This window comes from Mustela lutreola, chromosome 4 (genome assembly GCF_030435805.1).
Source record: "Mustela lutreola isolate mMusLut2 chromosome 4, mMusLut2.pri, whole genome shotgun sequence".
NCBI lineage: Eukaryota > Metazoa > Chordata > Mammalia > Carnivora > Mustelidae > Mustela > Mustela lutreola.
Window position 1 is genome coordinate 89,278,781 of NC_081293.1, and position 26,252 is coordinate 89,305,032.

Genomic DNA, 26,252 nt, shown 5'->3' on the forward strand with positions numbered 1-26,252 from the left:
AGTATTTTGTTGAACATTTTTGCATCTATAGTTATCAGGGATATTGGACTGTAAGATTCTTTTCTTGGGGTGTCCTCATTTATTTTTGTATCAGGGTCATGTTGGTCTCAGCAAGTGGGTTTAGAAGCTTTCTCTTCTGTTTTTTGGAAAAGCAGGCAAAACACTGGTATAAATCCTTCCCTGAATGGTAGAATTTACCATGAAAGGCATCTGGTTCTGGAACTTTGTTTTTTGGGAGGTTTTTAATGGCTGATATGATGAGTACTGGTGTTTTATGTAAGTATTGAATCACTAAAGATGAAACTATTTCCATATCTTGGTGGTGGGATGGATGAAGGGGAATGAGAGTCATGGGGGCTCAGCACTCAGAGGCTCCATCTTCCACTGCGGCTGTGCCATTCCTCTCAGATCCTGGCAGAGGAGGAAGGACGTGGTGGAAACACGGCAGAGTGGTGGTGGCTGGAAGGTGGGATCTGAGCAGGGTGATGAGACTGATGTGTGGCCCTCCTGTCCCACCCATAGGTTATCAGACCGCCTACTGCCTGGCCAACAGCAACTCCAGCACTTTCACCACAGTGGAGATGGGAGCTATGGTGAGGCAATTCATGGCCACCGAGCTGGACCCAGAGTCAGCGTACATCTTCAGGCTGATGATCAAGATGAGGCAGGACTGCGGAAGCCCCTAGAGGCCACCATCATCACCACTGAGAAGCGAGGTAAGGCCAGAGGCCCAGGTCCATTGTCCTGGTGATGTGGGAAGACAGCTGGGCCCAAGGCTTCCTGGGGCAGGGCTTGCAGGGTAGTGCATCTACATAGCCCGATATTTACCAGATAGGCAGGAATGTCCCTGAAGAGGAGGTTGTGTAACTGGATCAGGGTGGCTCTGAGTCACCATGTTGAAGGGAGGCTCCCTTAGGCCTGGTATTTTTTCTCTGATGTTCAAGACCACATGATCAGCTGAGCCAGGGGTTCCAAAACAGGTTTCCTACCAAGCAATCCTAGGGAGATGTGTCTTCATGGATGGCGCTTCTGTTCCAAGCACTGGTGAGGTGCTTATTGTTCATTGTCTTTGTTAATCTCAACCAAATTCTGGGGGACAAAGTGCTGTGAGGCCCAGTTTTATAGAAAACATGGGGCACAGACAGATTCAGTCATTTGTCAGGGACACAGCTGTTGAGGCAGTGATGTGGACACCCCCCACAGACACTGGGCTCCCTGTTCCCACAGCAATGTGCTGTGGGAGCCCCTGATATGCCATCCAGCCTCATCCTGGGATCTGCCTCAGGGGGTTCCCTTCCCAGGTCCACCCCTACTATAGGCCCTTTTTATGCCACCTGAACTTGGAGGGACACAAGGGTTCCAGCTTAGGTCTGAGTCAGGACAGAGCAGCGGCAATCTGGAATGCAGAGCAGGCACTGGACCCCTACTCTGAGGCTTCCAGGAGCCTGCGTGGCTTTCAGGGCAGTGTGGTGCCGCCCAGTTTCTGTGCTACCACCAGCCCACATGCATAGTTCCCTTAGAGTTCTGGCTTCAGAATGTGTGGCTCAGGGACTGCATCCCTGTTCTCTCCACATCCAGGGAGCAGGCTCGGCTTTGGCCCTGCTGAGGCCACAGGGTAGCACACGGGTGGTAGCTTGACTTGGCCTGTCCCAGGAGTGGTGTTGAGGGGAACATATGGCTCATTTACTGCCTGTGCTCTTGAACGGAGACCCCCATCCATGCCCCAGAGCTATCTTCCTGGACTTTGGAACAAAATCGAAACAACAAAATGAAAGGATCCAGTTTGCATTTGGGCCCATTTACCTGCAGAGGTACTCTTGGTCTGTGGCTTGCTCATCAATGTCAGAGCAGGGCTCTTACTGAAGCACAGGTAGGCTGACAACCAGGCCTGCTGCAGGGTATCTGGAAATGTTGCCGCTCTGGGAGAACCACATTTGCTCACTACTCAAGCGTTATTTGTGCTGTTATGCTGAATCTTGCTCTAACCCACCTGAGTACCATGAGAGGCTGAGTGAAATGCATTGCCTGGAGTGTAGATTATGTTGGTTTCTCTATACATCTGTCCCTAGGGGTTATTCGGCTGGTGGGGAGGGGGTTAGGGAGCAGGTATTTGGGGCTGACATGTCTTGCTTCCAAGGAGCCCCCTGCATTTGAGCAGGAAGGCGGGGGGCTGCAGTCTGATCTGGCACCTGGGCGCACATTGGTTACCACAGTGGTTGGGTTGAGGGGAGCACAGGGCCTGCCAGCCTGAGTCTGTGGTTCCTCAACTGCCTGTTGACAGCCTGCACCCAGGGCTCGGGGCACTGGAGCAGAGCCAGAGTCCCAGGGCCCAGGCAGATGCTCATAGGAAAGGACTGGAGCCAGGGAGGGAAGGAGGCAGGCAGGCCCAGCCAGGTCACTGGGGGCTGAAGCCTGGCTCTGTGCTCTGTGCTGCATTGGAGGGTTGGCATGTCTCAGGGCAAAAAGCACACAGTGGCAAGTCTCCATCACCACAACCCTGAAGTAGAAGGTGTAGTGTGGCGTGCACTTAGGCACCTGAGTGCGATGGGCGTATCTCCTCTTCCAGTCTCCTTTCAGATTCCTAGGTCAGCATCTGGACGTTGGACAGAGAGCAGCTAGCTAGGGTGCAGGAGTTCTTTCTGAGGAGGGTGGCAGGTGGAATGCTGCTCCGTGGCTGAGGTGGGCGGTGGGGGTAGAGACCAAAATAGCCTGCTAAGCACTAAGGCTCGGGTGTTGTGCAAGGGGATTCTTGGAGGCGCCACAAAAGAAGAACCCCATCTGCATGTCCCTGCAGAAACCTTGGTTGAGTGCAAAGAGGGAGAAAGTGTGGGAAGGAGTATATTTGCTCTTTCCACCACTATGCGGGTTACCTTCTTCCAAAGAGATCCATTGAGGACATGGAACACAGAGGCCGAGCGGCCTGGTGGACACCAGGAGAGGGTGTGCTGTGCAACCTGGGGAGAAAGGGCTATACCTGCCTGACCATGGTGGATGAAAAGGGCGCACTGAACAGGTTTGTGGGCCTTGGGCAAAGCGGTGAGCTGCAGGGCTTCATCATTATCCAGGAAGCCTCCTTAAACACTGTTGCAAATCCTTTACAACCCCGCTGGTTTTCTCCTTGGGAGAAAATTCTAGAAGCAGAAACCTTAGCTCAGAAGACATGAGTGTGTTTGGCTTGGAGATATGGAAACTCATGGACACGCCATGCCCTGACGACCAGGATGCAGGTCTTGTGGCCTCTCTGCTTCCATGTTGATGTCTTGCCTTCTATGTTAGGTGAAAATATATGTCATTAAGTGTGTGTCCACAGGCCTTTTATCCCTATTTTGCCATTAAATGCCTGTGACTATACACAGTAATGTGTCTTGTGGGGTCTTAGTGTCCAATCGTGAAAATTTTCAAACTCAACTGGGTATGGATTTTCAGAACTCATGGAAAAGCTGCATTCAAGTCAAGCAAGCATTATTAAAGGGGGACTGAGTGAGTTGAGGAACATGAGCCTACCTTTGTGACTCTTGTTTGAAACGTTGCTGGTTCTTTAATATTTCTTCTCCCAGACTTAGGGAAGCTGTATCTGAAAATATCCATGATCTACAGAAATGTGATGAAATACTTTTGTGTGAACAAATTGGAAAATTTAATTTCTCTCCCTTCCTGAACTCTCCATCATTCAGAAACTCTCAGGGAGAATTCTTTCTTCCAAGGTACTTGGGATTATTGGCGTAAGTTCAGAACAAGTGCCTTTTTCTTATTAACAGAACACCGCTGGAAACCTTGGTTATTTTACCAAGGGATTGAATGAAATGTCCAATTTGACAGTAATGTGTGTAGACTCAGATAATGAACAGACAATTTTCAGGAATTAAGGGTGACTTTGTGGAGCCCCTTGACAATAGCAGCTTCATACCTCGATAACACAGTGCTCAGGAGCCTTGCCAGATGAGTAGGGAATGTTACCTGTTGGTAGGTATAGGAACCTCAGGATATTTTGGGGAGAGGAATCGAGAAGAGGAATCCACCCAAATTGACAGGTATTGCAGTCAAATTTGATGGTAGTATTGTGCTTGGCTTTGGCCTGGACACACTCCTAAAAGTTCACTCTAGAGATTCCTCATGAGAAGTTCCAGCACAGCAGGGTTTCAAAATATGTATGGAATGGTCCGTCACTATGCCTGGCAGGCTTAGTTAGAATAGATGCTAAGAAACCAAGTGTGCTTGTGGCTGCCTCCTTGCATCTAAGAAACCATCCCAAATCTTTTGAACTGAAATCATTCAGCCATGGGGAGTGGCACACGCTGCCACCACTGCCAGGCATTTCTGTGCTTCACAATGGGTCCCATGAAGCTCTGAATTTGTTTAGTTCACAATCAGGTTTGGGGACCTCACTTTGTAGGGTGGCAGTGTTTTTGGATTGGGAAAATCCTATCAGAACTATACCCAAATCGTCCCAGAATCCTCTAGAATCTGGTTGTTGGAGGGCTTGCCCTTTAGGTCAGTAACATAGTCTCTGGATAGGAGTGAAGCAACTTCGATCTTCAAGGTATAGGTTACATTCATATTGGGTGGTGATTAGTTGTTGGTTCTTTTATTTCCTTTTTTGAGTTCCAGGGTCCATGAGAGGCATGTCTTAGAAAGGAAAGACCAGAGGCTCATTTCAGCCAAATAGCGTTGTGAGGAAAGTAAGGAAGCAAGACTAACAGAGTCACTCACATAGAGTAGAAAAGACATTGAGGAGGTAGAGTATATGCATATCTCCAATGGGGGTTCCGTGTCATTGAAGTTACAAGGTAGAAGAATGAGAATGCATGTCAAAGATGAATGAAGATGCAAGGAGAAGTAAGCAACCCTTGGACGGTCATGCAAAATGCAGTTGAAATAGGGTTTATGCAGATCTTCTGTTCAGGTTCTGGGAGCAGCAGAAACTTTATTTAGACTCCTGTCACTAGTTGCACATGGTGATTAACCTTTGGGCCATTTCCTGGCCCACATCCTCCTGCTTCGGTCTGGCAAAGATATCATGGAACTCCTGGTAGCCAGTTGACTGTGCATGTATCATTTGAAGGTCTGCCAGCAGCAATGCTAAATCTTTAAATTTCGGGATTCTGTGGTTTTGGCCTCTTTGAGCATGTGCTCTATGCTGGAAGGGAGGGGAATGCTTTCATTTTGTGTGACATTGTGTCTTCCTGAGTGCGGGTCCTGAGACCTCAACTAAATGCTCTCCCTGTTTTTACAGGTGGTACTTTGAACCTCAGGTGACTTGACCTCGTTGGCCGCATCCAACGCGTCTGGCCTCTATCTCTTCAGTGCAGATTCAAATGCCAAATATATTAGCATTGTGACCTCTGTCATCTCCCTGGTGGATGTATACCACAGTCGTAAGTTGTCATGGTTCTGAACCTCCTGCCAGGGTTGAGGTTCAGGCCTTGACTTGGGTAATTTTTTTGCCAGCTTCTGTCTTTCTTCTGGAGGGAAAAATACCCTCTTCTTTTTGATTAACTTGGAGATATACCCTTAACCAGAATGTTTAGAGTTTCCTGCTTGGGGAAGATGACTTAGTGGCACATATAGAGAAGGTTCTGCAAGTCCCTGCCCCACACAAAACTTCTGAACTCCAGGTTGCCTCTGGTAGCAGAATCCTGAGTTATTGCAGCCTGACCTTGTATAGACATTCTCTTGACGATTGATGTTCTGCCCACAGTTGCTTTGTTGGGCCATTCATCTAGAGCAAAGAATCCCGGGCATCTTTACAAATGGATGTACATGGGTCATGTACATTCTCTCTCTCTCTTTCTCTCTCTCTCTCTATTTCTATGTTTCTTTTTGTGGGCCGAGTGGGAGTTGCAGAGGATGAGAGAGACCCTTCAGCAGGCTCCCCATGCCTTCCATAGCCTGACTCAGGGCTCAGTCCCATAACCCTGACATCATAACCTGAGCCAAAGCCAGACGTTGGTCCCTTAACTGAGAGAACCTCGCAGGCATTTCTGGACAGGCTTTGTCTTTATGGAAGGGAGTGTAAGAACCCCCTCCTGTTCTAAAATCTTCTGAATCGGGGAGTATCTCTACATCTGCAGTGGTCGTACACCCTCTAAGGCCCAGAGATACGTAGCTGTTCTTGGTGGTGGAGAAAAGCCCTTGACTCCCACGTTCTCATAGACAGGGAGGAAGCCTCACTGCCTGATGCTGACCTGTCGAGGTTTTCCTGCCTGGTCCCAACAGGTCTTCCAAAGAACACCCTTGTAGAAGATGAAATTAATTTGCAAGCCTCTGGGTGGCACAGTTGGGTAAGCATCTGCCCTTGGCTGAGGTCAGGATCGCTGGATCCTGGGAGATCAAGCCCTGTATTGGGCATCCTTCTCCATCTTCCTTGCAGCCCGATCCCGACTGTTCTTACTCCCTTGCTAGCTCTGTCACTCTCCAATCAGTGAAGTAAATAGAGATATTTCTAAGTGTGTCATTAATTTGTAAATCCTTTGCACTTCGTGAGGACAATATTAGTAGAATGAAGGACATATGAGAGGTAGATCACAAACCATGTGTTTGTTGAATCTTGTGACCATTCATCCTTGCAATCTACCTACATGGATAAGTTCCTGTTTTCATGAACATCCATCGATCGCCTTGTGTTCTGAGATTCTGAGTTCACCCTTGACTTGATGTTCTCATGGATCCCAGGCAGTGTTACTTCCTGTGACCCCACTTGCTAGCAAGAGACGTTACCTGTGTCAATTGTGAGAGGTATTAAAGGAAACGTCCCCCGTTCTTACTTGGGACAGTGTGCACGGTTGTGAGACCCCGCCTGTTTGGTGAGACTGGCCTTCATGCAAGTACTGCTGGATCAGAGCAGATGTGCTTGATTTCTTGCTATTGGTTACTGGAATAGCGCATTCCGCATCCCTCAGAATGGCGCCCTGCTGTATGTGTTTGCAGTGTCTGAGTTTGTATCTCAGTGTGACCCCGAGGAATTCCTTGGGAGGTATTTGCCCAGTGATTCTATGATGGGAGTGTCCAGGGAAGAATTTCCCCCCATTGCGTTGGGATCAGTGATTCCTCGGTGTGAGGGTGTCATTGCTGGCTAGGGAAGAAGGGATACCTGAGCCCATTCCTTTGCTCATCAGACTGGGAGGATTTTCCTGTGTGTGAATCCTCCCAGATCCTTCCTGTGTTGGCTCCGTGAGGAATGGGATTTCCATATGGGATGTCCTCAGCATTCAGCCACAGCGATGATGCAGGGGGTCCCAGGGGTGCCTGCACCTTCGCTCCCGTGTGAGGAATGAAGCACACTCTGAGATGGTAGCAGGAGCCTCAGGCTTGAGCCCCACCTAAAGCTTCTCCCACCAGGATACCACGCTAGTGGCTCTCCCCGTGTGAGTTCTCTGGTATTGGGAAAGGGCCCACTTCTGGCTGAAGGCTCTGCCTCAGTGACGGGAGACAAGGGGTTTGTACTGTGTGATTTCTGTGGCGGTGAGCAAGGTGGGCGCTCTGGGTACAGGCGGGGCCCCAGTGATGACACAGATTTCGCTGCTCTGAGTTGTCTGGTGTCTCCAAATGTGAGAGTTATATCTAACGGCTCTTCCACGTTGACCACATTTGTCGGGGTTGCCGCCATTGTGGATCCTCGGATGCTAGCTAAGGGTGTTGCTGGCCTAAATGCTTTCCCCTAAATGCTTTCAACCGGTTTCATTCTGTGGGAACGTGCCCATGACCTCAAAGGGATGCATGTTGCTGCGAGCTCTTGTGCAGCCATCCCAGAACATGGCTTCTACCCCGTGTGAGGTCCTGGACATGAAGAAGAGCAGAGCTCTCTGAAGGAAGGGTCTCCTACCTTTGTTCCATCGCTGAGGTGCATCTCCGGTGGTCTTACTCTGTACAGAGGTGAGCACTGCCCTGGAGTTGTTCCCCCCATGTGTGTCATGTCTCCTTTCCTTGGAAGCGTGAGTTCTCTCGTGTCTCCCGAGGTTAGAGCCCTGACTAAAGGCTCTCCCACATTGGGGAGATGGGTGTGCTGCAATCCAGGATGAACAAGCTCTGATGTCCCTGGCACCAGGGACACATGGCTGAAGGCTCTTCCACATTGTCAGCAAATACAAGGCTTGTCTTCCCAGGACACAGCATACCCAGAGTGAGGTGAGGGACGTGAGACCTCTCTGTGCTGTGCTCCAGTATTGGCCAGGTTCCTGTGCAGTGTGAACCCTCTGCTAATGGCCAGAACAGAAGGGGTTGTGGCAGGACTGCACACTCATGTTCCTCCCTTCCTGACTCAATGCACATATTTCAGCCCCTTCCTTCAGGAATGGTCACTGTGTCTACCCCTGCAAGCCACTTGTAGTCGGGTGCCGTGTTCCTTTCTGGAATTCAGATAGATCTTTCTACATGTTAGACTCACCCCCACGTCAACTGCTGATTAAATTTTCGATGTCTCTGTTTCAAAGACTATATACCCGTGAGTCGTGCTGAAGCCAGTGACTTTTCCAAACACTCGGGTGGTGGCTTGACTTGAGGCCCCTTTCAGCCAAGAAATGAAACTCTTCAGGTCTCTGGTGGGACAGCCCGTATGCTCAGGGTCTTGGATGACAGGGGATTGTGGGGAACACTTAGTGTAGCCCATGTCCAGCTCTAATGTGGAAGGCCAGGGTTCATGACCCTGAAGCTTCCCATAGACTTCAGAGAAGCAGACCTTTGAGATGCCCCCGTGTGGGTCTCCCTTCATCCTTTATAATAGGGAACGTATTGCCGTGAGCTCCTGGGTCTTGTACACCAGAAAGAGTCCTGGAACACTAGGTGAAAAAGTACTGAAGTGCTGAGTGGGGACTAACAGAACAGAAGGAGAAAAGGAAAGAGGGGGAGGGCGGAAGGAATACAAAGAACAAAAAGATGGGCGGGCGGCTTGAAAAAGGGGGAAGAGAAACTGGTAGAGAGGCATTAGGGGAAAGAAGAAGTTTGAAAGTTGTGAGACAAACATCTGAGAGTTAAGATTTGAGCTTGATGACAAAGGAAACGGATGGAGTCCTCTACTCAGGAGCAGAAACCAGTTGTAGGGTGTTGGTGATGACAATCTATGGACCAGATAAACCTGCGAGACAAAGAGAATGAGGGTGGGATGCTGGGGAGTTTCAGAAGGGCAACGTCAACCACGTCAAGGACTGAAAGAGGGGCCATGTGAAGGTTTGAGTGCAATAATCACAGAAGGGTCCTGTCCTCGGAGGACACAGAATGTGCAGTGGGTGAGGTGGATGGAGTCGGAAGAGTTGACAGAAGTGGGCCTGTGTGGCAGTGTTGTTTCCACAGGAGCCCTACAAGAGACAGAACTGATGTAGGGAAGAGGTTAGCGTTGAAGGCCGATGGTCAAGAAAGAAGTCTTGAGACGGCTTTGCTGGCAGGAGGTGATTTTTATTAAAGCACAGGGATATGACCCTTGGATAGAAAGGGCTGCTTGCTGGGGTCGTGACGGGAGGCTGACTTTCTGGGATGGCATTGGGGGAGGTCAGGCAAAAGGGAGGTTTTGCAAGAACGTGGCAGGTGGACAGAGGACACCCAGGATACAGTTGGCTTTGTTCTTGTGAAGGGAAGGTGATTTTTCCTTCTAGGAAGGTATGAATTGAAAGATGGTGCGGAGCTTCCTGGAGGAATGTTACCTTCCTCCTCTCACAGGTCCTTCTCAAGGGACTGCAGGTTTGAAAAGAAACTCTATCCTACGGACATTTCCTTCGGCCTCAGCCTCCCTCAGTGTTGTGGAGGGGAGGGAGATGTCAGGGCTTCAGGAAACGGAGATCCGGGCCTCTGGTAGGTCGCTAGCCTCTCGTTAAGCAAGCCTCTTCCTGCAGAATCATGAGGTCTTTTACAAACTGAAGGAGACTCTGGTCTTGCCGGGTTTTGATCTCCATCTTCTGTGATGAATCTGTTTTTTCCTTTCCTCAGCTTCAGGGCAGTTAGAGCACCTGAGGGATGTTCCCCATATCACAGGTTGGGGGGTGGTGTGGTGTGGCAGCTCCTGCTTGGTGCTCAGCTAGCCTCCTCTCTCGTCCTGCACCCCTGACCACTGCAGAGCGTTGCGTGGTTAAGGTTGATGAAGGAGGACGGTCTCATCTTCTGTAACTTCTTCCTGCTGAATAGGGGCACAGAGCTGTCCCTCTGCGTGGGTTGTTGCTGGTCAGGTAGGGGAAGCCCAGCTGGGGGAGGCCTCTGCGGTCAGAGTTGTAAAAGGAAGAGGCCGCTGAGTGCAGGGGAGAACTTGTGACTGGATCTTACTGAGCGGAAAGGACCATCTGTCCTCTGGAATTTACTGCAGTGAAGGGTTCCTGGCACCACCTGCAGAGATGGGGCAGGGGGTGGGAAACAACACAAAAGGGTTAGAAGAAGAAAGAGAAGGAGAATCCCCATGAAGAGTCCTCTGATAGTGGGTGAGAACTCTCCCCCAGGCCAAGAGTTGAGCCAGTCCTTAAGGAGAGGGATCCTTAGAAGTGGGGATTTGAACAGTGGCATCTGGTAGGAACCCATAGTTATCTTTGAGATCATGGGGAATGTATGCACAGCATTGTGTCTTTCGATGGGCACAGGCTCCACCTTGTGCAGCAGTTACCACCTCTGAAGCCTTTGTGTTCTGTAGAACTGCTTTGTGCATTGGGATCATTCCCGTATTTCACTGAGAAATCCTGTTTGGGGTGACATGGTGGGCCTTGACTGTGTACTCAGTAAGGACTTCCCCATGCCCCACAATGTCCTCTATTCCCAAAGAGGGGCAACAATGGATGCTAGGTGGCCACGTCAGTGGAACGGAGCACCCATGCACTGTTGCATGAAGTGGGGATGGTCAGTGATGGTCTTCATGATGCACCCATGCATTTGGCCCAGCCCAAATGTCCAGTGGCCTCTGGAGCTTGGGGAAGCCATGGGCCCAGGTTAGAGCTTCATGGCCACTGCGTCCCAGCTAGGGGCCCTTATCAAATCCCGAGTCTCCTTGAACCGCAGTCAGGCTTTCAAGGGCTCCTTGGGTTGGGAGGGCCATTCTTGGAACGTGCAAGCATTTCAGGCCCATATCGGGTTGGCGGGTCCTGGCTTGGGAAGAAGATACTTTTCTGTCAATTGCTTCATGGGTGACGAGGATGAGTAAGGCCTGTCGGAGTCCGGATAAATGCTTGTATGATTTGTTGCCAATGAGAACCAACAGGTGGGCACTAGGATCTCTGCTTTGGGGGCAGACATGTTTGCTGACAGGCTTTGGCCTCAGCAGTCCAAGTTTGACTGATGACAGCACACCTGGTTATTCTTACCACCTTTCCCTGAAACTGTTGCTGTTGCTAAAGCACCTGTCCTCCACATTTTCATAGGGGCATCTTCATTCTAGTGGACTTCAGAGCCTTTCCAGAGTTCGGAGCCATGGATGTAGAGTGGTCATGTCCAGGCCTAAGGGTCACTGTGTTTCCAGTTGGGCTGGTTTCGGGTGTTAGTTCAGGCGTATCTGAAGCATAAGGTGGTACTTGGTAATATCATGGGCCTGCTGTCATGGTTTGGTGGCCTTTGTTCTCTGGGATGCTCTGGAGCTGATGCCAAGTCCTCAGAGTCAGGGGCCATCCCCGTATGAATTGGGTGGTTGCTTTTCCCAGGAGGGCAGTTGGATGCTTAGCTAAAGCCTTTGTTTGCCAGTGTACCTGAATAGGGGCCACCCCTATTGATCTTGGATCAGTAGGACTGGGAGAGAAGAAACCATTGCAAGAAGCCCTTTTGATTGGAGGTCCCGCTGGAAGATCCTCATTAGTAGGAGTCACTGATGAGTGGAAGAAAACTTGTCCGGGAGATAAGGGCACCCCAAGTGCACCCTCCACTCCAGGTAGAGAGCAGTGTCCTTCATTGTCCCCATAAGTCCCCAGAGAACCCTGTGGAGTGGTGTGTGTTCTCTGGCTTTGAGGGGAAAGAGTTCCTCATCCCAGCCCCATCCAGCTGGTCAAGGTGCTCGTTGAGTTCCACAGTCTTGGGGGAATCAATTGCATGGTCCAGTTGCGGAATAAACCCTGAGCCCATGGGTCCCGGTGATATGCCCGCAGAATAAGGAGCAAGGGGACTGCCTGCCCACGAGCTAATGTGACCATGTTTCTGAGGGTGACCTCAAGTTGTCTAGCTTAGGTAAGCAACACATTTGGAAAGGCCACCAGAGTTAGACTTGAACGTGCACAAAGGTGAGTTCTTGAAACCGACTTTTCCTCTTCAAAAGAACACTCCTTTCCAGAGACAGCCAACTTAGGGCTAATGTTCCTTGGAAAGCAAGCCCTGCTTTAACCCACGTGGCCCCCTTATTGACTTAAGCTCAGCAAGACTTGTGATCAATCCGGAGTGATCGCTTAGAATCTGCATCTCTGGGCCTTTTCCAAGGAATCTCTAAACGTTGTCTCTCAAGGCCAGAAGCCAAGGAAAGGGCTGGCCTGTGATACCTGTGGATTTGGGCAGGTTCCTTTTCCTGAGGTGCCTGATAGATCCTGGGGTTCCCACTCCTGCCAAGAAGTGACACTCTTTCTGCTCCTGGTGAGGCGGTGGGTAGTCTGGAGGCCAAGGGGTAAGACCAGCATTCCCAAGGGGCTTGCTGGCCACCGGCTTCCTGAAAGTCAGCTTCAGTCCCTTAAAGCTCTTTGGTCCCATCTGGGTCTCAGCGTTGCTGTCTCTGTAGGACAGTCCACCCAAGCCTTGTTCAGATCAGCCATGTTTCCAGTGATGGCCCCGTTCCAAGGTGAAGAGATTCTCATGGAACATCAGGAGATGCTGAGGGTTGCCATGGGAGAGGAAATGCTTCCTGAGACCTTTTGACTTGGAGGGCTCAGGCAGAGTCCAAAGCGCCATGCTTTCACATGCTTCCAAAGGAATGTTGGGTCCCATTTTGGTATGTCCTAGATGTCTAGCACTGCTGTCCTTGAGGCCCAAGTTTTCCCCGAGGTGCAGCATGGTGCTTGGGACCCCAGTTCCTCTGACGTGGTGTCTGGGTGCTCCCGAGTTGGAGCTCAGATGAGGGACAGCCTCTCCTCACTACACCTCTTGCTGACACCAAACACACAGACTGAGCAGGGCCCGTTTTGTGGGGCCGCTGCCAGTGTTGAACCCAGCATTGGTCAGGGTCCCGTGCGTGGAAGCGACAGGGGCGGTCCCAGGGTGGCACCCTCGGGGAATCCAGCAGGGGTAGGGTTGCTGCCCCTCGAGTCGATCCCAGTGTGGTCAAGGGGCCCTGGCAGTGCTGCTTTGTCCTGCATGTGTCATGCTGTGCAAGGTTTCTGGGGACTGCAGGGGACAGTGGGAGGAGGAGCAGCACCTGCAGCAGACAGGGGAGATGAGGGGAAGGCTGCTGTCCTGCCCAGTCTCAGGTGGGCCCAGTCTCACCAGACAACGGACTGTTGTGGGCCCAGATGGTTGCCTCGTGCTCCAAGTGTCCGTCATTGGCAGGGCGCAGGCAACCAACTCTGGGTGTGGCTGCTGACTCAGAGGGTCCTCTCATCTCATCCTCAGGGCTCCAGTGCCATCTTCTGGTGGGCTTCCCAGAAGTCGTCTCTTTGGCCTACGGAGGTCAGGCAGAAGAGAGCCGTTCCTGCAGGCATGTTTCCCTGTGTGTTCACGCAGAATCCTCCTCTGGGCCCAAATCGGAGTCGCAAGTGGGTCCCCAGGGCCGCCCTGGCTCCCTTTGTCGGAGCACCCCAGGAGCCTCTGGTGCCCCGGGGTCGTGGGCACAATGTCCTGTGTGGCAGCTGTGGAGACAACGGGTGGAGTGGTGTGAGATAGCGAGTGGCATGTGGCATGGGCCAGGTCTTACCAGAGGCCTGTGGGGTTTTGCGGGACGTGTCTTCTGAGGTGTTGAGGTGGAGGTTTCCCTGCAGGACCCATGCATGACCTGAAGAAAGGGGAATTTCCTGTGGGCCCCCTGGGGCTGAATGAAGGCTACACTGCCAGGGTCCCTCAGGCCCCTTCCCTGAGTGTCCTCCTCCATGACGGCGGGGGTTCTCCTCCTGCAGTGCTGTCCCTACCCAGCCTCTCTGAGAACCCTGGACGTGCCCTTCTCTGTGGAGGGAGCCTTTGCCCACACGAGTGTTGCAGGTGGTGTGGCTGAGACGACGTGCTCCCGACTCCCACGGGAAGTGAGTTTGCACAGTCCACGGGCTGTGGGCAGGTGTTGGGCGAGGTGGGAGCAGGCAGGGTGGCCTTTCCCTGGTGGGTCTCCCCTGCCGACTGAGGGATCGAGAGTCTCTAGAGTATGAAACTCACAAAGCGAAATGGTGCCATGAGGGGACCCACTACCTCCCACGAGGCGTCTTGGAGGCTCGGGGGACTAGAGGTGTTGGTCAGATCATACGGGGGTGGCCGGCGGACAGGACTCAGCTGGAGATGGGGCCCGACTCTGTGCCCACAGGGATGCAGCGCTGGTAGGGGTGAGCTGTCCTGCTCCTGTGAGCCCGGGGGCCTGTCTTATTTGTTCATTTCTCACGTGCCTGAAGTGGGAGATGAGGCCACCCCACCACTGTCTCTTCCTGACGAGTGTTGTCCAGGAGCAAGCCGTCTGCTGACTTTTGCAGGGTGGGAGGGCAAGGCTTGGGTTGTGCAGAGGTTGGGGTTCCATGGGGGGTGTGGAGCCCTTTGCCAGAAGAGAACCGTGCCTAGGATGCCTGGGGTCCAGTCCCTCCAGGCAGTCAGGGCCGTCCCTCCAAGATCAGCAGCTCCTGGACAACAGCGCCCAACCACCACAGGGAGTTGCATGGATCAGGTGGAGGTTGCCGGTGGGATGTTCTCAGGGCTTCCTAGTGCCTGCAGGGACTGAGACCTTCCTCTCCTCTCCTCTTTGTGGGCAGAGGCTAGGGCAGCACCCCAGGTTTTGTGCGGTTTGCTGAGGTACCCACAACAAGGACGGGACAACGAGGGAGAGCTTGTGTCGGGCCCCTTTTCCTGCCCGACTCACCCTGTTCCTGAGTCCTCCTCTTCTTCTGCTTCCCTTGTTGTTTGTGTGAATTTTACTGAAGGGAAGCTTCTTGAGAGCAAGAGCAGAACTGGGCATGAGCGCAGACTCCCCAGCAGTAGAGAACCCAGTGGGGACACCCAGGCCCAGCCTCCCTTCCTGAGGCCCCTCCAGCCGGGTGATCCGTGCCCTGTAGACTCCCAGCCCTCCTCCCTGCTCTGCAGTCCAGGGCTGCTTCCCAGAGTCAGTGGTGAGGGGTCAGGGTGATGGGAGAAAAGGGGTGAGGAGGGCTGCCCAGGGATTTCATGCAGCAGTTCCGATGCAAAGCCTGAGGGCCTCCAGGGTGGGCGTCGTCAAAGCAGGGAAAGGGGAAGAGCTGGGAGGAGGTGCTTATGGACAGAGGAGAGAGGAAGCCCAAGAGATGGAGGTGGAAGTGAATTACAGGCACAGGGTGGCTCCTTCTGTCGGAATCGTCGTCTTCCGTGGAATTCTTGTCCAGGTTAGAGAGCAGCGAGGATGCTGGGGTGGCTGTGAGAGAGGACAGAGGGGAGTTAGTGCAGCTCCTGTCCCTCCTGTCCCTCCCTGCTCTCCTTCCTCCTCCTCCTCCTCCACCTCCTTGCCTAGAGATGCTCCATCTCCTTCCCCCTGCCAAGCTCCACCAGTCCTATTGTTGTCCAGGAGGGGGCAACCAAGGAAAGAGAGGATATATCCTGGGTCCCCCAGAATCAATCCCCTGATCCCTCTCTGCTGGGAGCAGCTGTCATGGGTCTGGGATTGCTGGGGAAGTGCCGGGAGAGATGGCCCACCACCTCCCCACAGCCCATGTCTGCCCAGGGACTGAGATGACCTTCCCTGGGATGTGTTTCAGGGAATGCAATGCCCTGTGTTTCCTTAAGAGTTATGGAGGTTGCATGGAGACGGGAGCACGGGATACTGTGCAGGTGCCCTCAGCTGTTCAGGGAAGCCCTGGAAAACGTCCTGCGGTGCAGTCACTGAAACACAGGATTCCTGCCAGTGCTCCTGCTGAGGCTTGCCAGGAATGGATGCGGTAGCAGTGTGTGTAGGGCCCTGGGCAGGCCTGAGGAACATTTGCCATTTGGGCATGCCTAGGGAGTGGAGAGCATGGCCAGGGCTGTGTGCCGGCGAGGTGGGTTTGTGAGAGGAACTGTGACTCCCTGGCCCTGCTCCCAAGAGGCTCTGTGCTATGCCTCGACACCAGCTGGTGAGAGGTAGAGTGGACCTGGGGCAGCAAGTGTGTGAATCAGGTCCAGCAGCCCCTTCACACAGGCCCAGGGGACCGTGGCCCACGACAGGTAGTCTCCAGGGTAGCTGCATGGGGGCGTCCTGCCCTTGGGAACACGTCCACAGGTCAGACTCAGCTGGGGTGTGAAGGCTGGCAGAAGCTACGATTTATGGGCATCTGTGTAGTGAACTCAGGGGAAGTACGCTTTCCCTTCTGCAGCATTGGGCGTCCCCTTGAAGATACAGCAGCTTGGAGAGAATTGGGATGGTTTGGTAGTGGAGGTTATGAGGGAGAGAATTTAGACCTGTCTTCCACCTCCTGGCTCAGACCAGAACGTAGTGTCATGGTTCACTTGCCCAGAAGAGTGCGGTCGGGGCCGCCAAGCCTGAGCATAACCATGTCTGGGCCCGTGCCAAGCAAGATGCAGAATCTCTTGTGCACCATTCCCGAGAGGCCATGAGCAGAGAGACCAAGCTTTGACATGTGGCAGCGGCCAAGGGAGGCACGAGCAGCTTTGATGGGAAAGATCCTTCAAGGAGCTGCACAAGGAGTCGAGAGGTGATGACAAACCCAGCCTACCTAAAGGCCCGTGGACACATCATCTGTTCTTTTCATCCCCAAACCGTGAAATGAGCAAATCATGCCTGTGCCAGATCATCCCTTTCCTTGGTGGTTTTTGACCCACCTTCTTCATTCTCCGGAGTGGCAGGGGCAACCTCATGTTCCCAGGAGCCCTGTCCCAGTGTTCCCCTCCTCGGTGCCGTTCCCTACCTGAAGAGACTTCGTCCTCACTGGTGGAGTTGTCAATGCTCTCTACAAGTAGATCTGAAGGAACTGAAAGAGGAGCAAAGCCCTTAGGAGAGAAACCGACTCACCCCTTCATCCCAGGTACATTGAGATGTCTCTGGGCCATGCAGCATCTGCCTGACCCTTTTGCTGTGCTGTTAGAGGTTCACAGGGCTGGCGGAGCTGGAGCCCTTGGAGGAGACAGGGATTGGAGTTTCATGCCTTCTAATGAGGCCAGGATGCTGCAGCAGTCACCTCAGTGTCAGTTCTGCATGCCCATGACCACTGTCCCCTCCCAGTGCAACCATCAGAAACTCCAGTCATTATGGGACTCTTGACGTGTGGCTAGTGGGAGTGAGCAACTGCACATTTTCGTCCCTTGATGATTTCCATATACTGCACTGAGATAAGAAATGACTGTACGATGGATACTAGACAGACTCTTTCCTGGATCGCTCAGCACTCGAAACCAACCAGGAGTGAGAGACAGGCCTGCTCTCCTGCATATTGCTTGGGCAACCGTGGCTGGCCTGACAGGGACATTGATCAAAGGAAGACATTCCCAGGATCACACACACCCATCAGGCACTGCTGGAGGTCTTTGGACCCGAAGAGATTAAGGTGAAGTCCCAGTTCCTAGAATAAATGGGGAACAGATTCCGTGCAGCACTGAGCAAAAGCATACAATGTGACGTTCTCAGGACAGAGGAGCTGCTACAGTAGATAAGGGAACCACAAAGGAGCACAACGAGCCACGACATTTCTGAATATGAAGAAGTCGGTGGTGGGTCCTTAGAAGCTGACCTTCCAATACCGTGGATGACTCCCCTGAGCCAACAGGAGGGTGCTGGCATACAAAGAGGCAGGGGCACCTGGGATTGGAAGAGAAATGCCCATGGAAATGCACTCATCTTTGCATCACGATGCTTGACAAGAGGACCGCCCAGAAAAAGCATCCTCTTCTGAAACAGCAAACAGAGTGAAAAGGCAGCCCACAGATTGGAGACACCCTTGGAAATCCTTACTTTAGGAAAGGTGTGTTCACTGGCAAAAAGGAAAAATAAGAAAGAAAGCCAACCAAACAAAAGAAGACTAGGATTTCACCAAATAAAAGAATTGAGAAAAAGACTGGAATAGTCTGTGCTGCAAAGGGAACAAATGACTCGGCCAGTCAAACAGCCATCGTCAGAAAAGATGCTCAACATAAGGCATTGTGAGGGTACTGCAAATCCAAAGGACGCTGAGCTGTGGCATTGTCAGTTAGGGTAGCGAGGACTCAAACCAGGAATTCAAACCAAGGACCCATGTTGGAAGGAGGCAGAAAATTGGAGACTTTGTATGCAATTCGTGGAATGCAGACTGGTGCAATTACCCTGGAAAAGCCCGTTGAGTGCCCTTGGAGAGCAGCGAAAGCTACTCCCGTGGATCCCGCACGTGCGAGTGAGGAAAAGAGATGTCGGAAAATCAGATTCTGTTCCAATAGGTGTTTCTCATGAGAGAAAGTCTTGTTGGCTGCCAAAGAACCCTGAAACCCTGATTTGGCTCTGTTTCCATTCCCAGGCACTGAACTCCCTTGAGTTGTCTATTGGCCCAAACCTTCAGAATCTAACAGGGCCCTCTTGCACAGACAGATGGCCAGTGAAATGGGCAGTGATTGTCCTGTCACACCTGTTGAGGTTTGAGGTTCTGTTTGGCCACCCTGCAATGCACAGAGCACCCTTCGTTCCTGCATGGACGGGGCCCAGGTGCCCCCAGTGATGCTCAGTCCCTGAAGACGACCTTATTCCCCCTTGGATAGGACATCTTTTGGGCCCACCTCCGAGAGCCCCAGCGAGGACCAGTGGTGGGTGTGGGATTTCCCTGGGAGAAGGCCAGTTACATTCCTAGACACAGTATCTGCAGGGAAATGGTAGATCTCCATGGAGAAACACGGAGTGAATTGGCCCCATCTGTTCCCTGGCCACTGCCCCTTTGTGCGGGTCGTCCCCGAACGGGCTGTTGCACGCAGCTGCCCTGGAAGCTGCCTGCAGAAGGGAGGAAGTGTGTCCTAGCACTCAGTGCTTCTGATGAGGTTGGGAAGACGCATCGTGGGGCCTCTGATGCAGAGATGTGTGTGTGTGAGCGCAGTGTCAAGAGGGAGGTGATGTGACCATTCTTGCCCGAGACCTACCTTGGCGGGAGAGCCCCATGGACACTGATTCAGTAACAGGGACACACTTGTGTCTTTGAGGCACAGTCTAGCCCTTCCTAGTTAGTGACAGGATTTGTTTTCTGGGGGAATTGACGTGTATTGGCACCTCTTTCAATTGTAGGTGTTGAAGAGTTTTCCCATGAATGGACGTTCATGACGTGACAGTGATGGGAAATATCCCTGAGAACGTGGACACCATTAATCGCCATTTTGAGGGGACAAGACACGTTCGAGAACACCGGATTCACCCACCTGACACACACACCGACCCTGAGAATCACAGCACATGGATTCCCATGGAAATAGACCTCGTGCCCAGCACCCGATCCTACAGCACCCAAGAGCAGCATGGTAGCATCCGGGGGCAGGGTCAGGAGGCCTCGGGTCTCGGTCCAGAACATGACCCTTAGTCTCATTGCAACAGGATCTGGATTCTGGGTGGCTCTCAAGATGGAGCCTGCAAGGAATCCCCACCTTGCCCATTGTCCAGGTTGCTCCAAAGCAATGAGTGACTTTAGAGGACAGCAGGGCCACCTGCAATTTCAGAAAAGAAAACATGATGAACATCAAGTCCTGCCTCGTCCTGTGTGCACAGCTCTTTTGTTCTTTTAGTGATGGGCAGGGTCATGGGCAGTGATATGGAATCCACTTAGAGTTTGCATGCCCTGGGCCCATTGGGTGGTACGGTGGTGTCAGTAGCACACGTGAAAAAGCTCATGACCCTGTGGACTGTAACTGAACCTGCTGTTTCCTGTAGGGTTTTTGGAATAAGATCTCCCTGGCTAAGGGTCGCTCCCTCAAGAATCTGCCCACCAAGGACATTGTATGTGCTGAGGTGTTTGGATCTGATTGTGAGTATCAGAGAAACAAGGGGTGCTGGACCTCACCTGAAGAAAAGCTAACTTACCACATTGGTGAACAATGGGGCCTCTCCCTCTGTGCTGTCCAGGTCAAAGGCCATCGTACAGGCTAGCCAGGGGATCTAGGTGGACACACACAGAGAGTGTTGGGACCACAATGGAAATCTTCGGGAATCACTCTGGGAGCTTTGCTTGGGGTGCACGTGCGGACAAGTGTGTGGAGGTGGGGAGCTCATCAGTATGGACTGAGCTGTAGTGGGCCCTTCCTGGATGGAGGATGAAATGTCCTGGAGAGGGGCAGGGACGTAAATCGAAACTCTGCCTCCCATTGGAGCTACAGGGCCTAGAGTAGCTATGAAATAGTCCATCTCAAGGCACACCTACTGCCTGCCCCCAAACCTGCACCACCCAAAGAGCAGCACAGTAGTTTCTGAGAACAGAGCCATGAGGCCACGGGTCTTTCTCCAGAAAATCCCTTTCTGTTACTCTGACCCTTCTTCTCAGTCCCGCCAGACCTGGAATCAGGGTGGTTCTCATCGTGGAGCCTGCGAGGAAGCCCCCAGCTTTGCCCTTTTCCAGGTTGTTGCAAACAAGGGAGTGACTCTAGAGTACAGATTACTTACCACCATCCCCTTCAGGCAGGGACATCTGTAATTTCAGAAAAGAAAACAGTATGAACATCAAATCAGGCTTTGTCCTGTTTGCATGGCTCCTTTGTTCTCTGGGGGATGGGAGGAAGCCAGATGGGGAAGTGTGCTAGAGGCCCGAGAGCAAAATGAGTCCTCCACGGATGCTCCCAGTCTTCCTAGAGGTCCCACGTTCCTGGTCCCACTGGACACAATGGGTGGCGAGGAGAAATAGCTGCTACCCGTACCAAAGCTCCCTGCCCTCCAGATGGTAGGTGATCCTGCTGTGGTTCTCCCTGCACCCCTGCAATGCCTTCAGGGTTAGGTAGCATTTGGTAACAGATTCTCCCTCAAACTTTTCCCTACCCTGTCAATTGTGCATGCTGAGATTTGTTTTTTTAATGTGACCTTGATTAAAAAAGCCAGAAGACTTTTGTGTCTCCACCAAAGAAAGGCTAACGTACCACTCTGGTGAAAAATGGGGCATCTTCCTCTGTCGTTCCTGCCAAAAGTTCCCCCACCTGTCTATCCAGCCAAGCTAGGGAGAGATCCACAGAATGGTCAGTCCACTGGTGGGGCTCGGCAGGAAGAGCTCAGGGAGTGTTGCTTGGGGTGGGCGTGCCCGGGAGAGTATGCCGACGTTGGGTTGCGTGGGTATGGAAACTGCTGCTGCATCAAGAGAGGTCAGGGCAAGGAGCAAGAATGGAGGGAAAAATATTGACTCTGAACTTGAGCTACAGGGAATGGAATCAGGGACCTCTTCAAGCCGAAAGAGGGTGAACACTAAGAGACACGGTCCGTTGTACTGACAGGCAAGTTCCTCCAGCCAGTGACTGTGTTGTGGTCATTGTCAAGACCGCTTCTTGGCCGCTCCCACCTATCTCTCACCTCTTCTAGGATATTGTATTTCTGCAGAAGAACACTGTGTGGCAGGGTTGCTTTCAATGCAAGCACAAGTACCCTAGAGGTTTCTATTTGTCCCTGAGTCACGCGGGGTCAGGAAAACCAAAGACCCAGGATTTCTACATACTGACATCTAACCCTTCCAACAGAGTCCCCATCCACAAAGTGTCGATTCTTCCCGTCTTCCTTTCCTGTGGCATGTGGGTGTGTCCTTGGAGTCCGCAGGACACAGTTTCCCAGGACCCAGCTCCCCCAGTCAGGAACTGGCAAGTTCACGAGCAAGAGGAGGCCAGACAAGGGAAGGGCACTCTCTAACCTGGCCATGTAGCAGATTGTCAGGAAGTCGGATCAGGCCCCGAGCTAATGATGAAGCTTTCCTGGCCATTGCCATTTGCCAGTGAGCATTCAAGGTGGGAGCGTTTTTGTAAGGCTGGTGGTGATGTTTGGGTCGACGAAAGTAGCTTCTGATTCCTTTGTGTTTTGACCCTGTCTGAGAAACGTCCCGAGCTAGGACAGATGTGGGCCCCTTCCTTTCTCCCCATCTGTGTCTGAAGAAAGGGAATCCTGAGCAGCCCTCCAGGTGGAGCTGTGGTCAGCGAGGAATGTGGTGTCCTCGAGGTGGGGGGGTGCGCAGCGGAGATGAAGGAAGTTTGGTTTTGAATCTTTGACCCATGCCCTCAAGTCCATTCAGCAGGAGATGTCTTCTGATGAAACGCACGCACTCCACACACCCACATGCCTGGTCCCTTCGCATCGACCCACACGAAAACAAGCCCCAACCCTCCGACGCACCAAGCACACCACCCGAATGACCTACTGGTTTGCAGGGACTGTAGCACAGGGTCCTGGTTTTCTGCAGGACACTCTGTTTGTTCAGTCCGCCCCAGCCTCCATTCCCGGAAGGAACTCAGAATGGGGGATGCTCTCCAGACCAAAGGAGGAGAGAAAGCCCTACCTTACTCTTCAGCTAGATCTGTCCCCCTAAAGGGAGTGATGGGGGAATACCCATATGGGACATATCCGGTCGCCGCCTCCTGCAGTTGGAGAAAGGGAAACCCAGTGAGGATCCCAGCACCCTGTGCACACCGTGTGCACACATCTCTGTGCCCTTGGTGTGTGTTGTAAGCAAGCTAGATGGGATGCGGTCATTGCATCTATAATCCAGAGGAGGAGGAAATGACCTCCCAAAAAGGCTCTGGCTTGTTATGTCAAACCCCCCCCCCCATCCATTTTCTTCAGCAACTCATTCTAAAGCCATATCCCATAGAATGACCTGGTGGAAAATGCTCATGACCATCCATTGCCTAAGCAATGGTGGTGATGTTTCCTCAGTGCCCATCTTGATCCAGTGTCCATTAATGGTATAAACTCACGGCAGGCTCTCAGCACCAAGGATATTGTCTCTCCCCTCCCATGCTCAGATGTTCATGGAAAGAGAAATCAAACACTGGTTGTTCCTCAGAAGCACAAAATGACTTTACTGAGGTGACCGAGCAGCTCAGACATTGAAGTTTCTTCCTTCAGCTCAGGACCTGATCCTAGGGTCCTGGGATGGAGGCCCACATTGAGCACCCTGCTCGAAAGGGGTGCCTGCTTCTTCCTCTGCCTCTGCTACTCCCCCTGCTTGCACTCTCATGCGCTCTCTGTCTCTCTTTCCTTCTCTGTCTTTCTGTCTTTCAAAGAAATAAAATCTTGAGGAACAATGATTTTACCTGAGGGAGAATTGGAGTTTCTTCCTCGGCCCTCAAAATGGGTAGCTCTTCCGTCAGGTCCTCGCGGGGAGCTAGGAGGATACAGAGGCACCGTGAGGACACTGGTGAGGCTGCTCAGGAAGTAGGCGGGGAGTTTGGATGGATGAGGACAGGAGGCGAGTGTGTGCGTGCGGGCGCGTAGGAGGTACGGGCCGCACTGCTGCCGGGCCTTGTGTTGGGCACAGCAAAGATGGCGCTGGCCTGCCTTCTCTTCCGGCTAGAAAAGGCGCCACCGTGGCAGTATTGGCGCCAACGTGGCGGTTTCGGTTCCGCATATCTCTGATATTTCCTCCTCTCGCCCAACACACCCTACCCAGTTACTGACTACGTAACCAAACCCCATAGGCTCTCTCCCCGCTGACCTCATTTCCCATCCCCTACCCAATATAAGCTGCAACCCCGCTCAATAAAGTGAGATCCTGCTTCGACAGATCCCCCGAGTCTGGTGTGGTTCGTTAATGCGCCAGGACTCGCGACACTCGCCATCCCGCTCAGCCCCAAGGGGAGCTACTGGCTGGCCCGGACGCTCTCCTCGTGCCTGTCGGCCCGCAAAACCTACCGGAGTCTGACAGCCTTGTCCTTGGTGCAGAGGGGAAGGGACGGGAGAGGAGCAGGGAGGAAACGTGAAGAGGGTTTTTGTCTTTCTAGCTAAAGCGAGCCCAATTAAACCCAAATAGCCAGTCCAATACATGTGAAGCCTAACCTGGCTTCTGTGTGAGGACCAAGTCCCATAACCTCTCCTGACTGACGTGCCACTAAGGGGTCCCACACTGCTTCTTTGGGCATCAGCCCTGGGACCAAGATCCCCATCTGCTGCGACTATATGCATCACGTCTCTGTAATATTTTGCATGGCATAAAAAGCAGCCTTGCTTGCTGGGCTTCATTCAACCGTCAGGAAAGGAGCCTAGTAGTTTGCTTCACTCATCCTTTCTTTGTCTTCAGAAAATCCCATGTGCAACGCTGGAGAGCACAGACATTATAGCTTCCGTAAACAGCTGGCACCGTTGATGAGTGTGATAGATTCCTTCCACTATTCTTGAGCTGTCCCGTGTGTGTGTGTGTGTGTGTGTGTGTGTGTGTGTTTCCCCTGAAGACAGTGGCTGTCCGAACCCTCCCAGGTGTTCTGACCGGTGGGAAGTTGTTTACACAGAGGAGTCTTGAAGTGTGTGCTGATAGGCAGTAGGCCTGCTTTGCAGGATTTGCCCCAGGGGTGTTGGGTCCAAAGCTTCCACCCAAGCTTGACCTTGATTTCCTATTGACCAGTGGTGTGTGAATGTGTGCTTTGAGAATTTGAACCTTCCTGAGGTGTAGGGAAATCTTATCAAGTACAGTCAGTTCCCTCCGTGATGCTTTTCTGCCATTGGTCGGTCGTGTGTACACACTGAGACCAGCTATGACCGATGTTGCCCTGTTCTGTCCTCCACGGGTCCACACGCTTTCCAGCCATGTGGGCTTGAGCATGAGGATGTGGCTTTTCTCTGTGCACTTGACTCCAGGGGCCAGGATGTAATCTTTAACGTGGGCTTCTAAGCTTGCCCTGGCTTCTGTGTCCATGGAAGCCAGTGTGTCCTGTTGGGTCCTGTCAGGGACCATCATAGAATCTAGGTATTTGGCTGTGTGCATGGATGCTGGTGGCCCTCTGCTAGCTAGCACCCATGGTACATCATGACCCCCTGGCTGAGGGACTAACACAGGTGTATAGGCCAGAGCAACTTTCAGATTGGAACCTGAGCTCCAATCCTGGCTTTCCAAGTAGGAGGTCAAGGGTTTGGATCCTTCCTCTCCGTACCATGCCCGTATCAGGAAAGCAAAGGGAAATGTCCTCCAGGTACAGCTGTGGTTAGTAGGGGAAGGAGTATGTAATGTGTGCCAGGGTTATGAGAATGTTTTGGAAGGGTGACACTGTGATTGTGATGGAAGTGTGAGAAAGACCTCCTGGGAAGGGCACACAATCGTGTTCACAAGCATAACGCATGGGGACACACACACACACACACGCAAACACCCATGCACCCATGCACACAAGGCCTTCATCCAACGTGCACACAGATCACCCCTTCCCTATGTACGAGTTCTTCCAGGCCCTGTTGAACATGGTGACCGTGCCTCACTGGACAGTCTCGGTCAGTATCCCCCAACCCCTGTTCCTTGTTGGAACCCAGAATCAGGGGGCAGGCTTCTTTGTACTCTAGATTTCCTCCCAGAGCCCAATGCTCTTAAATATGTACAGCTCTCATTGCTCCCAGCGTCTACCTGCAATTGGGGAAACAGAAACACAGTAAGGATCCCAGCATCCTGTCCGCTGTTGGGCCAGCTCTTTGGTTTGGGGAGGACTTCAGGCAGTTCATTGAATGAGGTCCCGTAGTTGAGTCCATGTGCCCCCACCCAAGTTCAAGAGGACCGTTTGAATGATGCTGGAGCATCATTCAATCTCTGAAGTCCATTCTGATCAACAGACAGAACGTTCTCTTTCAATGAGAAACCTTTTCTGCTGAAGAAGGTGTTTGATCCCATGGAGTTTGTAACTGAGGCTGTCCTGTGTCATCACCCTTTTTGTTTCCACTGAGTGTTAAGAGGTCAGACCCAGCATTCTTCCATGAGAGGAGACTGCTGCCCCCTTGCCCTGGGAGGTAAAGTGCCAGATGTTCCTCAAACTCCATTGATGGAAGAAATCAAAGAAGCACCATTTCTGTCTCTGAGAGAGGTGAGCTTACCTCAGGGAGAGTTGGAGGACCTTCCTCTGCCCAGCCCCTAGGAAGGTCCTTGGACTGGCCCTCCACAGGGTCTAGGAGAACAGAGAGGAGCTGTCAGGACATTGGCTGTGCTACTCAGGAATGACTCGGGGAGTTAAGTCTGCTGGATGTGGATGCAGGGCCAGAGGGAATCGACATGAAGGGTGACCAAGCAAGGCCTGACTTGCCAGTGGGCCAACAGTGGCATACACAGTGGTGGACATGGTACGCAGTGGTGGAC

General features: G+C 52.4%; 1 protein-coding gene across 1 annotated transcript in view; it reads left to right on the plus strand.

Moving 5' to 3' along the window:
* Window positions 1–5,246: 5,246 nt before the first annotated feature.
* Window positions 5,247–26,252, plus strand: part of LOC131829104 (uncharacterized) — a 40,953-nt gene continuing 19,947 nt past the window's right edge. Inside the window, exon 1 of the mRNA XM_059170504.1 lies at window positions 5,247–5,375. The gene's annotated coding sequence lies outside the window, so the exon portion shown is untranslated. The remainder of the gene's footprint in view (window positions 5,376–26,252) is intronic.